This window comes from Castanea sativa, chromosome 8 (assembly GCF_040712315.1).
Source record: "Castanea sativa cultivar Marrone di Chiusa Pesio chromosome 8, ASM4071231v1".
NCBI lineage: Eukaryota > Viridiplantae > Streptophyta > Magnoliopsida > Fagales > Fagaceae > Castanea > Castanea sativa.
The window spans coordinates 47,172,214-47,187,416 of record NC_134020.1 but is presented as its reverse complement, the minus strand read 5'-3'; the positions used below and the strand labels follow the sequence as shown (position 1 = coordinate 47,187,416).

Below are 15,203 nucleotides of genomic sequence, written 5' to 3'. Positions count from 1 at the left end.
ATAAAGCTTATTGAATTATCCAAATTGACTCACTAAGATTATACTTTGCTGAACTAAATAATAACACTGATGTAAAACATCTCTACCCAAAAATATGTTTCCTTGAATTTATCAAAACTTAGAGGTAGTAGTCAAAACTTAGGATTTAATATATGTCGTAAATGAAAAAGTAAAACCTTAAACATGAATTAGGCTCTATAACCATGACTTTGTTATAAAATATACGCACAGTGGGCAACCTAGGACTTAAGTTAATATATAGAACCCCAAAGAAAACGTAAAAGCCACCTAATATATTTAACCACAATGAAAACGTAAAAGCCACCTAATATATATACCCACAATTCCATGACTCTGTTCAAGAATACACACAGTGGGCAGTGGCAGTGGGCAATCTAGGATTTAATATATATATCTCCCAATGAAAACGTAAAAGCCAAAGAATTAAGATTTAAAACATGATTTTTGTTCTAGAACACACAGTGGGCAACTAATGTAATAGTGTAAACAACAATTCTTGGAAAATATTGCTTTTGAAAAATCAAAACATCACTAACATTCCCAAGATAAAATTTTAACCCTTTATTTCTTTGTTACAAATGGAAAATCATACTTGGAACTATTCAATTGTGTTTGCCTCTTCAATTGTGTTTGTTCTAATCTCCAAGGGAAAAATACACCTCTTAGCATTCTTAGTAATCAAACTCTTTCTATGAAAACTCTGATTTATCTCTCGCTCTACCTTGTAATTAATACATCTGAGATGTGAGCTTAGTGGGATAGTGGGCTGCAGTTACTAAGAAAAAGTACTTATGACCCATCAATTATATATAAAAGAAAAAAAATGTAATAACCTCAAATAAAGATATGCGGGGTATTACATCAATCCTCTAAGATCATCTTCAGCCATTGATGTACAGATGGAATTGAGTCTGCTCTGATATTCAAGGGTGAAGCAAACCACAATGCCCTTGCAAATGGACATTTGATAAATAAATGGTCCAATATTTCTTCTCCTTCTTCACACATTACACATCCTGAATTGACAGTAATTTTTCTTCTAACAAGTTCAGTCCTAATGGGGGAGCCCATTGTGTAAAAGTCACCATCTTTCTCGCCCTACAAAATCTTGTTTGTTTGTAGCTGTATATTTATATTTTCTTCGTAAATTCATTGGCAATATGCTTGCATTTCTCTATTTTTAATCAGTGGCAAGGGCCATTTTATTGGACTTTGTTGGTGAGGACAAATTGTCGCACTGCTAGTGCTAGCAGACAAGAAGATAGGTGCAACTGATTGTGTGCTCATCATTTTTGTTCAATTATGAAATGGTAAAATCCACACTCTTTTTAGTCTCCCTTTATAGTATTTATTACAATTTTCCATAGGTGAATGCAATAGATGCTTGCAATCCCAGTGTTGTTGTAAAATCAAATGGAAAGAAGAAAATTGCAAAAATCTGCACTCTTGTTGCTCTCGATGAGCATTATTAATTATTTTCTGTAAAATATTTGTAGTTGAGGGATTTTCTGCTATCAATTAAGGATTCATCTTTGTCGAGGATTCGATTGCTAGAAATTGGCCAAGCTTGACAGTGCAGAATTGTGGGTTAGTCTTGTAAGTTCAAACATGCTGATATGTAGACTTTACCTTGTGGGTTATTCTCAGATTATTATTATTATTATTTTGAATCAGGGCAGTCACATTGAGGTTTCAGTTGTAAGCTACTTCCCTCTTTTGATGGTGCTGAAGTGTGGGAAAGGTTTCTTACTCCCTAAAGAGCTAGAAGAGTTTGGGCAAACAATCATTTAAGTGCTCTACTGAGCCTTCTCAAAATATGTATTTCATCCATCAATCAGTCGCAAGTGATACTCCAATTCATAAGCAAAAGAGTGAACCTGGTTGCTCCTATGAGGCATATCCTGGAAGGTTGAGAAGACTTCTTTATCCGGAGATCATTAGAAATAACATCTATTTTAAGGACCGATACCCTGATAATCAACTCCATCAAAATGATTGTCTGGTAATAAATGTGTGTATTTCCTATGAAAGTATTATCAGTCTCTCTCTCATTGGATTACATGCTTCTGTTTTACAGGACTTTGATTATTATATAATTCTTGTCAAATTCTAGAGTGGTTCAACCATTTTAGTGGTGAGCCACCTCAAAACTGTAGGAATTATACTTAAAAGTAATAATTCAAGAGACAAATATAATACATCTATCAATTAACAATTAACAATTATATCATATGCCAGGCAGAGACTGATGGACCAAAAGCTATTGGACAAAAGGCTTCCTCAGAGTGGAGAGTTGAACCCATTTGGGTTAAGCTCATCCATCAAATTTGGTTCTAATCCAGCTGACATGTCCAAAATAGGAATGGAGTTTAAGGGATTTTGTGCTGGGAGCTCCAAGGAAGCAATCTCAGCGCCGATGGAGAAACCGATCTTGGCTAATGCTGAAGATCGAAGAGAAGGCACTTGCTTTGAAGGATCAAAGATGGCCTTAGACCTGGCACCGGATATGGAAAGAGCCGAAGGAATGGGTCAGATGGTCCATTGCCAAGGGATTGAAAGGAAGCCATTGGAGGAAATTTCAAACTACTCTTCATGGGAGGAATGTCACTTGGGTTCAGCTATGGAGAAGGAGGTCCAGAGAATAACCAAGCTTGAGCTTAAGAGGATTGATCCTTCACTTCGGTCAAAGCGAACATGGCTTGAAGAAGAGGATTATCCTCTGGCAGAAGACGGGTCTCATTCAGAGACAGATATGCAAGTTGAACAGGGAGGTGAGCTTCTCAATCCTTCCAATTAATTTGCTGTTTAAATTCCCATTCTTTGTGTTAATTATGAATATGTTAATTTGGAATTGTCGGGGTGCTCTAAGCCCAAATTTTTGTAATAATATTAAAGATATGGTTCGTGTTCATATCCCTGCTATCTTGATCATTATGGAAACCAAAGTGTGTGGTGATAGAGCTAGAAGGATTGTTGATAGGCTCCCTATGGATGGGGTGATTATTGCTAACTCGATTGGCCTCTCGGGTGGCCTGTGGTTACTTTGGGACTCTAGTCAGGTGGAGGTGGTTGAACTATCTTTAACTGAACAAGAGATTCATGCAACAGTATCCTCCTCAAGCAAGCCTCTCTAGCTTTTATCAACGATTTATGGCAGCCCTAGATTTGCGGAGCGATGTCTCCTTTGGGAAAACCTCAATTTTGTAGCTGAATTACACTCCTTGCATTGGGTTATTGCAGGAGATTTTAATGAAGTTCCAATGGGGGATGAAAAGTTTGGTGGGAAACCAGTTAACTTAGGCAAAGCTCTGCGGTTCCAAGAATGCCTGGATAACTGCAATATGATTGATATTGGCTTTTCTGGGCCTAGATACACCTGGTCAAATCGTAGGCCACTGTCTCGGCTAATCCAAGAGAGAATAGATAGGGTTTTTGTCAACTCCGAGTGGAATTCTCTTTATCCTGAAGCAGTAGTTTTCCATCTAGAAATGACTGAATCGGACCATTGCCCTGTCAAGTTGCGTATGGATAATAATCGGACTGTCCAATTCCCGAAGCCTTTTAGATTTCAACCCATGTGGCTTTACCACCCTTCTTTCCTGGGAGTGGTAAGAGATGCTTGGTCCAGCCAACCTACTCTAATGCAAGCTCTTTCTTCTTTTACTGCAAAGGCCAATGCTTGGACTAAGACTGAATTTGGGAACTTGTTTCATAGGAAAAGGAGAATTTTGGCACTGCTTAAAGGAATCCAGGAAAACCTATCCTTTCGGCCTAATGAATTCTTGGTGGATTTAGAAAGGAAGTTGCAGATAGAGTATGTAGAAGTGACAAAGTTAGAGGAGGAGTTTTGGGCAATGAAGGCTAGAATCCTTTGGCTTGTTGAGGGTGATCGTAACTCTGCCTTTTACCATACATCAGAGCTGGTTCGAAGAAGAAGAAATCGTATTTATGTATGAAGGATAGAGTAGGGAATTGGTTGCATGGAGATAGAGAGGTTGCAGAATTCATTAGGAAGGGATTTATGGAGCTATTTACTTCAGACCTTTGTTCAGCCTCACTAGCCGAATGGAATCCTCCATTTTGGCACTCTTATTTAAATGAGGAAGAAGCGACTTCTATTGACATAGTTGTTACTGATGAGGAAATCACAGCTGGTATATGGGGGCTAAAACTTTTCAAAGCTCTTGGTCCGGATGGTCTCCACAAGGGGTTTTTTCAATGGTTTTGGTTGGTTGTTGGGGAGTCTGTGAAAAAGGAGGTAAAATCTATTTTTACTACTGGAAAAATTCTGGAATACCTAAACAAGACCCTCATTACGCTTATTCCTAAGTGCAAGAGTCCAGAAACCTTGAACAACTATCGCCCAATCAGCTTGTGTATCACGATGTATAAGGTGGTGACGAAGATTATTGTTGGCTGCATCTGTCTAAGCTTATCTCTCCCTATCAATCAGCCTTTGTTCCAAGGAGGAAGGGTTTGGACAATGCAATCATCATTCAAGAAATTATTCACTCTATGGCCAAAAAGAAAAGAAGGGGGGGGGGGCGGTAATGGCAATTAAATTGGACCTGGAGAAGGCTTATGAGTGATTAGAATGGAGTTTTATTAGAGACACACTTAAGCTTTTTTGAGTGCCCACCAAATTGATATCTCTAATCATGAGTTGCATATCCTCATCCTTCATTTCTATTTTGTTCAATGGGGGTGCATTAGAGCCTTTCAATCCTTCTCGAGGAATTCGTCAAGGAGACCCTTTTTCTCGTATCTTTTTATTCTTTTCATGGAGGTATTGGGAGCACTTATTGAAAATAAATGTCATGAGAAGCTTTGGAATCCAGTTAAGTCTTCCCAAGGAGGACCTGCCTTTTCACACTTATTTTTTGCGGACGACCTTATGCTTTTTGCCAAAGCAGACCGGAAAAATTGCATTGTAATAAGAGATGTTCTTGACTCCTTTTGTGCATTATCGGGGTAGAAAATTAGTGATGAGAAGTCTCGAGTCTATTTTTCACCTAATGTGGATCAGAACAAGAGGGAAGAACTCTGTGAGGTTCTGGGTTTCCAATCTACTCCATTCCTTGGGAAGTATTTGGGTCTTCCCATCAAACATAAGGGAATTTCTCAAGATTTCGGGTTTATTATTGATCGTATTCAGAGCAAATTGGTTGGTTGGAAGGCTAATTATTATCCTTTGTGGGCAGAGTTGTATTCACTCAAGCGTTGACATCCACTACTCCTAACTACATGATGCAATTTGTGGCTCTCCCTTCTAAAATCCTTAAAGGTGTGGACAGATTGAACAGGAACTTTATGTGGGGCTCATCGGATAGGAAGAGAAAGATTCACCTTATTAGATGGGAAAAAATCACGAGGGACAAAGAGGCAGGCGGACTAGGTATTCAAGCAGCCAAACCAAAGAACACAACCTTGTTGGCTAAGTTGAATTGGAGGTTCAAAACCGAAAAATCGGCATTATGGGTTCGTGTGCTATCTCATAAATACCGAGGGTAGAGGATTAGACCTATTAACCTTCTCAAAACCACCTCCTGCTCATCCACCTGGGCTAGCATTAAGAAAGGTGAAGATAGTGTCAGTAAAGGTGCTAAGTGGGTTGTTTGGAAAGATAGTGGCCTATCATTATGGTTTGACAAATGGCTGAATAAGGGCATCCTTAGAAGCTGCATCTCTAGCCCGCTTAATAGAGGAGAAGATGAGGTTAGATTGAGAGATATTTCTAGCTTCCTCGGCTGGAATTGGGAGGGGATCTCCTTCTCCTTTCCCAAAGAGATCCTTATGGAAATAAAAGCCACTCTGATTCCCTATTCCATGCTAAGAGAAGATAGACTGTCTTGGAGCTCCTCTCCTAGTGGAGAATTCCATCTTAAAGATGCATATCGTATAGCTAATGTAAAGGAAAGCAAGTCAGCAATTTAGCCTTTTAGTGGAGCGTGGGTATGGAAAATTCCAAGCCTTCCAAGAATTAAGTGTTTCCTTTGGCAATGTTGTCATTAAAGCATTCCTATGCGTGCTCTCCTTGCTGAAAGAGGTATGAATGTCTCCCCGATCTGCATGTGTAATGCAGCCCCTGAAACAATTAGCCATAGTCTTAGGGATTGCCCCAAGGCACAAAGTTTCTAGAATTCCTTCTCTCCCCCTGTTTCTGCTTCTATCTTTTATGGCACCCAAATTTTGGATTGGTTGAGACTAAACTATAGGTCGATGCAACGATGTGATGTTGTTGATCTGGATTGGGCTATTTTGTTTCTCATAGCGGTCTGGGTGCTTTGGTTGCACTGGAATAGCACTATCTTTGGAACGACAACCATACAAAAAGACTTAAAGGCTGAAGCACTAGCCAAAGCTGCTGAGATGGCTTACTTGGGCATCATTGAAAAACACAAGCAGACAAAAGCAAAGATCCAAGTAAGGTGGCTGCCTCCATCTCTTAATTGGGTTAAGGTGAATTCTGATGGTTTGTCCATGGGCAATCCTGGCCTGGTTGGAGGGGGTGGTTCGTAATTAGGAAGGAGAGTGGGTGAAAGGCTATGTGAGATCAATAGGTTGTGCCACTAGTGTTGCAGCGGAGTTGTGGGCTTTAAGAAATGGAATTCGACTATGTATCTCCCTTAAACTTCCAGCGGTTGTGTTTGAGCTTGATGCAAAGTTGGTAATTGATCTTTTGAAGAAGGATATGGAAAAATTCAATGGCATTGATGTGCTGGTTGTTGATTGCAGAGTAGGGCTTAAGGAGATTCCTATGGTGCAAATCCAACATTGCTACAGGGAGGCAAATAAGTGCGTTGATGCACTAGCTCACAGGGGAGCACTCATGGACCAAGACTTTACTATTTTTTTGAATCCCCCACTTGATGTTGTTTTTTTGCTAAGTTTAGATATTCCTAGAACTTTGTTTGATCGGTTTGTTGCCTCTAGTTTAGAGGCTCATTAGTTGTTTAATGCATTATCCTATTAACCAAAAAAAAAAATCATATAATGTGCATATGTAATAAAAATCAACAATAAAATGTGAGAAATTTACATACCAAATTATATTATTCAAGGACTTCATAGGCAATTAGGATGTTCTTCCCAGCTGGTCAGGATTAATAAAAGCCTTCTTCCTCTTCTCACATCCCTTGCAAGTGTGACCTTGAAAATATTTATAATATTTAGAAAGGACATGACCAGCCATAAAATCCTTTCTATTGTAATAACAATTCATGTAACAAATATGTTACATTCATTAATAAACAACTTCATTAATTAGATTCACTAATGAATAAGTTCATTAACGTGTCATTACTTTTGTAACTCCATATTAACACATGGATTCATCTATCGTTCATATCCAGAATCACTATAATGACAGCACCTCTTATAGGAGGCCAAGTTACTGGCAATGACACGATAGATTTATTAAGGACAACACTCAACGTGCATGAATCTCATTATGGAAGGACTTCCAAGATTATTATGCACTAATCATTGTAAGACTAGCCCTTGTTGTTTTTCATAGTCTGAGTAATTTTAACTTGCACCTCCTTTCCAACATGGTCCAACAATGTGCCTATCAGAATAGGCTACATCATGATGGATATGACCAAGTCAAGGACTATAATGAAATGATTCATAATCTTAGTCTACAATATCATGTAGACATATTTCAATATTCTAATATTTTATATCATAAAAATATTACAAAATTTCACAAGAAATTTTGAATAATTAGTTATTTTTTATCCTATTCTGGTGCTTTTTGGGGCTATCCTAGCTGGACTACTCATTTATTTTTGTACAAGCTCTCTCTCTCTCTCTCTCTCTCTCATTATTATTTTTATACTCATATGAACCTTATGCCAAGTTTTCTAAAGAGTAAATGCCTAGCCAAAAAAACTGGTAGCATAGTAATTGTAACCATAAAAACTTATGGGCTCTTTCACACTAGCTCTCTTAATTTATTCCAATTCTCATTAAGTAATGAAAAATAGTGCCTACACCCACACGGTCGGTGGCCTAATGGAAAACGACACCTTTCATAAATATTGCATGGGTTTGAGCATGCCCATTAGCCCTTTGTAGGTGTCTTATCCATTTGCATCTTGGGGCGAAACTCATTTTTTTTCTTTACCAAAAAAGAAAAAAGAAAAAGTTCCCTGCTACTAGTAGGACTAGGTGTAATTTATGTACATGACCAAGATAAGGTGAAGCATATTATAAGGGTGCATTAAAAGAAACAAGGTGTCAGTAGGCTCTCTCTGTTTTGAGAACCATGTGCTTGGCATAACGCTTGCCGCTACCTATTATAAGTCCTAACGTGCGCCGGGTAAGTGTTACTTAAACCAAAGCACAGAGGGAATTTTAATTGTTTTTACTTATTTATCAATGACGCCCATGAGCTAAATGCCATATTGCCTTTTTGACATTGTTGCATTGGTTGGCCACAATGCCAAAACTTTTACACACATTGATTTAGGCTTTTAGCTAAAAGCTTGAGCCTCTTAACGCTCCGGCACTACTGGATACACTGGAATGGAATCCGCTAACTTGCGCACATGCAATTACGGAAAACGACGCAGACATCTGGGGAAAAGTTGCATAGTTTTTGGTGTATTATTATTATAGCCACTTCTTGTTCATGGGACCTTCGTCACACTTTCCTCACGTGCTTCACTCATAATTAATTTTTGCCCAGGCTACCTTCTTCTTCTTCTTCTTCTTCTATTTCTTTTTTTTTTTTTTTCTAAAAAAAAAATTACTAATATTAACTAATGTTACATAATTCTCAGCCTAAGATAGTAAAAAAAAAAAGTAGAAATAAAAAAAAAAAAAAAATGTTAACAAATAAAGATATTAGATTACGAAATATTTTATAAAAAAATTAATTTTTTTGTTAATTTTTTTATATTTTTCATAAAAGTGATATTAAAACTTAATTAAAAAAAATAACTGATGCTTTAAAGACATTTAATAGTAACACATTTTAGAAAAATTTTTATGATAAAAGAAAAAAATGTTATAACAATTTTATTCTATTTTTTATATAAATAGTATTAAATTTTTTTTACAATAATTCATTAACAAATGTCTTAAGGACAACTATTAATTAGACCCTGAACACTTTCTTAAAATAGTCACAAGAGCACCCATTAACTAGCTAGACCCAATGAAAATTAGCTTTGTAGAGTTTGTAGTAATAAATTTTTAGTACCATTACCATTGAAGTTTTTTTAAGTTAGGGAGAGGTAGTTGGAAGTTCTTGCAGAAGGGAAAGAAAAAGGTACGACCTCACTTTCTATGCCATAAATCTAAGTGCGTTTCAATGACCATGAAGACTGATTTGGTTCATCAAAAAAATGAAGACTGTGATTTGTCAGCATCAAAAAAAATAAAAAAAATAAAGCTGATCATTTAATAAAATCATAACCAATGGGCTGTGGTTGGTCAATTTGTTTAAGTGCAAGGTAGTGGTTAGACTTAGAGTTAGATGATTTGGTTTTCCATGTTAATCAAATTTCCATAAGAAGCTTAACCAACTTTCATATATTATGTTTTTACTTTTTCGACTAGAATTATGTTACGATTTAATGAAGTTAACCTAACTGTACTAGTTTTACACACCGCTGAACTACCATAGAACTAAAATCTTTTCACCAGTTATTATAAGTACACTAACATTGAGAGAGAGAGAGTTTATGATATAGGACATGGTAGTTAATTAGATTCTTAAATATAATAAAGACATGATCCAATGGTAAGTGATTCGCAAAAATTAATGGTAGTATATGACTGAGTTATGAAATTGATTTATTTAAATTGTTGAGTAATTCTAAGATTACAAATTATTTCATAATTTTTTTCTACAATTTTGACATTGCAGATTGTAAGTGGTTAATCATTATTTACACATAGAACCATTATTTTTATTTTCATCAATTGCACTACCACATCACAGTTGTAGTAAGAAGCTGTGAAATTTTTTGTAGTTGTAGACTTTTTGAGAATTGTCTCATCATGAAATCGACTATTAAAACCAAAAATGTTGGAGTAAAAATGTCACATGGTCGGCCTAGATGCTTCAACTTAAAGTTGGTTGCACATTTATTGTTGAAGTGCAATTAAAAAAGTCCTTTTTTTTTCTTTCTTTCTTTAAATCAATTATGAGGTTTTTATTTTTTATTTTATATATATGTGGACGAAAATAGTTATGACTTATGTCATTCAACTAAATATAAAAATAGTAGAGACGTTTACACAATTTAAATATTTTTTTTCCCTAGAAAGGCCATGGGCACCACCTTAAGTGGGTTAACTATAACATCGATCTTATTGGGTTCTTACTTCTTTCTCTTACGTATCATTAGGCACATTTTGGGAACCAACTTCGTGCAATTGAGGATTCATGTTGACCTCAACTAAGTCTTTTACTATTAGGTCACACACCCTAAGTTGTAATACAATATAAATATGTTAGTTGTAAATTGTAATTAAAGATCATAAAACAGACTCATCTACTACAAATTAAGAACCATGTTTTGAATGATTATATATATATATATATATATATATATATATATATATATAACATTTCTTATTTGTATTAAGTCATTCAAACAGCATTTGTAATGATCCGAGTCAATCCTATGTAACCTTATAGCTTTTCAATCCGGTGATAGCTGTTACAATTAATAAGATGACCTTACAAAAAAAGGTGATTCTAAGAGTATATAGTTTTTTTTATGGAGTTCACATCCTAGAAAAATTCATTATCTCAATTTTGTATCTGGTTATGAATAGTCTACCAAATACACTTGGTGAAAGATCACTCAAAATTAAACAAGTGATTTTTTTCTCTCCAGTTAATTATTTCTACAAAAAAGAAAGAAGCCAAATTAAGTAACTATCTTAACTAGCTAGTATGCTTTCCCCTGTTGTTATCCTATTTTTATTGCAAGCCAGCGCATGAAGGTATGTGATATATTTTGTTAACCATACCAGCTTCCAGCAAAAAATAAGAATGCAATCTTGTTTAAATTGCTTCCCAAGATGCAGTGCAAGGATATTTGCTGTCTTTGATGGTTGCCAACCAATTTTGATCAATACTCTAAACAACTTAATAAGGCTTAGGGTCCGTTAGTTTGGGTGAAAAATAAGGAGGACAGAAAATAAATGAAGGAAAATAGAGTGAAAAATATTGTTTTCCATTGTTCGTCTGGGGAACAAAAATAGGAAAGAGAGAAAACTGGAGAGAAATTTTTCTCTCCAGGCCCACATTTTTGTTTTTCCTTCCATATCGGAAGGAAAATTTGGAGAGAAAAATGTTATAATAGCACTTTTACAAAAATATCCTTTTTCCATCTTTTTTTTTTTCAACGTTCTCTTCTCTCTCTTTTTTTTTTTTTTTTTCATCGTGACTTGAAGAAATGTTCTCGTTTTTTTTTTTTTTAACTTTACTTGAACTTCAACGTTTTTTTTTTCAACGTTGCCTGAACTTCAACGTTCTTTATTTTATTTTATTTTAACTTTACCTTAACTTCAACATTTTTTTTTGTCAATGTGACCTAATCTAATTTTTACATTATAATAATAAAAATAAAAATTTATATATATAATGTGATAAATTTTATATTATGTAATGAATACAAATAAATCTATTTCTTACATATTATATAACAAGGGTATAATAGTCAATTTATATAAATTACATATTCCATCCTTCCATTTTTCTATCCAATCGAACAAAAGAATTTTCCACCCTCCCACTTTTCCATCCCTCCAACCGAACACACAAGAGGGAAAACTAAATATTTTCCATCCTCCCACTTTTTCACTCCTCCAACCGAACGAACCCTTAGAATGGAGAGACATCATCAAGTCCTTAAATCTAGTTGTGAGCAAAACCAATTGCCATATTGAAATATATATATATATATATATATATATATATAACTTTATTATTAGTTTAGAGAATAATTTTAGAGATTTAATTAATGGGGGCAAAACCAATTGTTAGAGATATATTAGACATATTAGTCCAATGTAATAGGCCCAAGCCCATTATTGCTTGTACTAATGGTCTAGGGTTTAGTTGCCTATATATACTCATGTTTTATTGTAACCCAGGTTATTGTACTACATTCTAATACAATAAAAATATAGCCCTTAAGAGATTCCTTTGTGGATATAGGCCAAAAAGGCTGAACCACGTAACCCTCGTGTTCTCAGTGTTCCTATTCTATGCTTCCCCTTCTGCATCCACTCTAGCATATACAATATGGTATAACACATTGCATTGCTAATAATATATTTAACATGGTATTAAAGCCAAACTTTGTTCTCGGCGTCAAACAAACATCTCTAGCAAGTAAAGAAGATTATCATGTGCACACCACCATCTGAAGTCACACATGCTTGCTTGCTAGATCTAGACTCCACGGCATCTCGCAGCCACCATGGCTCTATGTTGTGTCAAAATCCAACAACCAAGCAAGCTGTGACTTAACTTATCAGATCTGCGCAAATCCAAGCTCACCTGATGAAACCAACACCATAGACGTGCTCCACGACCTCCCGCGACCAAAACCTAGAAATCTAGTCACCCAAAGCCTTGACACGCGCCTCCATGTGCCGCAGTTGTCTCCGAAAATCTCCCACGCGCCGCCATAGATTCTTGACTTCCAGATCGTCTTTTGGGCACACGCGCTGACCTATTGACCTTTTCGTCCGTCGATCTATGAAGCACGAAAATCTGGTCCTTATTCGAGCAGGCACGCGCTCTCACACCCCACCTGGATTCTCGCCATCGGAAACACGCACTTGTAACAGAAACAAGCGCCGGAGGACTACTTGCACGCTCCATCCATGCGCCAAAGAATCACTGCTGACGTCATCACTCTACGTCAGCAGCCACGCAAGCACGTCCACGTCAGCCCTAACCACATCATAGGATGATGTCAGCTTCTCTGCAACCCGATCTGTGGACCAACTCGGAAACCCGGAACAGACCCAGACCATGTTTTGTTGACTTTGGCTGATCGTTGACTTTGACCTTTTTGGGTTTGACTTTTACGTTGACTATTGACCAAAAGTCAAAATTTCTGAAATGGCCTATCTTTTTCAATTTTTCGCGTAGATTCCAATTTTGGACTCCGTTTCTTCATTTGAAACTCTGAAATTTGTCAATTGGCATATTCTTCATTGTGGTTTCTTCAAAGGCATTCTTCAAGGCATTTCCAAAGGATCTTCTCATGCTTATCCAATCTCAAGCCTTCATTGAGCTTTCGCCTTGAGTTTGAGGGAGGGTGTTAGAGATATATTAAACATATTAACCCAATGTAATAGGTCCATGCCCATTCATGCTTGTACTAGTGGTTTAGGGCTCCAAAGGCATTCTTCAAGGCATCTCCAAGGGATCTTCTCATGCTTATCCAACCTCAAGCCTTCATTGAGCTTTAGTCTTGAGTTTGAGGGAGGGTATTAGAGATATATTAGACATATTAGCCCAATGCAATTGGCCCAAGCCCACTCCTACTTGTACTAGAGGTTTAGGGTTTAGCCGCCTATGTATATTCATGTTAGGGTTCATTGTAACACAAGTTATTGTACTACACTCTTATACAATAAAGATGTAGCCCTTAAGGGATTCCTCCGTGGATGTAGGTCGACAAAGCTGAACCACATAACCCTCGTGTTCTCGGTGTTCCTATTCTATGCTTCCCTTTTCGCATCCACTTTAGCATATACAACATGGTATAACACATTGCATTGCTAATAATATATTTAACACCAATTACCATAATCTATAAGGGAATAAGTTCAGAGATTTAATTATTAGTTTTTGAATATTACATTAACCAAAAAAATAATAAGAAAATGTAATAATTCTTACTAAGAATGATACCATATTGATATTAAAAAAGAAGAAGAAAGGTAAGATAATCCCTAAAATTAATATAGTTTTTTTTTAAACTATTAGAAATACTTACACAATATATATGTTGCAACTTGGCAACTCGAACCCACTTCCTAGTTCCACCTACTCCCCTAAGCACTTATGGCTTGGATCGGAGGTACCTAAAAGAGGAAGACATTCATTGCCCGATTTACCAAATCCCATTGCAACAGCTAGATAACAGTAACTTACCAAACGGTGTCGTTTCCTTTATAAATAAACGGCATCGTTTGGATAAGTGAAGACCATGCTCTTTATGACTCAAGACGTCACTGTTTCTCATTTACTGACACGACGACGTTTTGATTTAATGCTTCAGGCTTGGTCTTCTTTCTTCCGTAGCTCTGCTTCAGTGTTCTGCAGTAGAAGTCATTGTGATCTTTTCTTCTAGATATTTTCTGTAACAAAACAGATATTTATTCCGTGAGATTAGGATAGTTTGTTATAGTTAAATATCACGTGTTCAATTATAGGAGCTATATAAATAGAGTTGCATGTAATTTTTCATTTGAGCATCTTGAATACAATTTCTAGAATTCTCCATTACAGTTTTTTTCTCTCAACTTCCGTTTCTTTCTTTCAAGCTTTTCATCTTCCTTTCATGGTATCAGAGCCACTTTCCATGGCTTCCACAGCTTCCACCACTGCTTCCACATCTAGCACTAGCTCTCCTTCCACAACTCACACTCCATCATTGCAATCTCCACTACTACTCCTCTCTAACATGTCAAACTTGATGTCAATCAAGTTAGACTACACAAATTTTATACCATGGAGGCATCAACTTGTCACCATTGTTGAAGCTTATTCACTGTTTGATCATATTGATGGCACTGTGCCACAGCCATGTCAATTTCTTCTTGATACTCAAGGTTCTTCCACTGTGAATGTGAATCCTAAGTACTCAGCTTGGAAAATCAAAGATAAGGCCTTACTTTCTTTGATCAATTCCACACTGACTCCACACGACCACACCCAAAATGACTAAAACTGCTCATTAAATGGAATAATTGCACCGCACTGCAAGTGGAAATTAACTGCATTGCACCAGACTATGCGGTGCGATGTGCGTTTTATGATAATAAACTGCACACAACTACAATGCACTGCACCGTACCCATATATATATATATATATATATATATATATATATATATATATATATATTACGTTAAACATATATTAAAATTTTAATATTATATGAATTAAGTGGCCAACCCAGCGTTAGCGCATT

General features: G+C 36.3%; 1 protein-coding gene across 1 annotated transcript in view; it reads left to right on the top strand.

Moving 5' to 3' along the window:
* The window catches only part of LOC142608367 (TMV resistance protein N-like), a 39,402-nt gene that overhangs the window by 11,491 nt on the left and 12,708 nt on the right, over positions 1-15,203 (top strand). Inside the window, exons 6-7 of the mRNA XM_075780128.1 lie at positions 1,518-1,608; positions 1,696-1,742. The gene's annotated coding sequence lies outside the window, so the exon portion shown is untranslated. Of the gene's footprint in view, positions 1-1,517; positions 1,609-1,695 lie in introns of the transcript that reaches the window.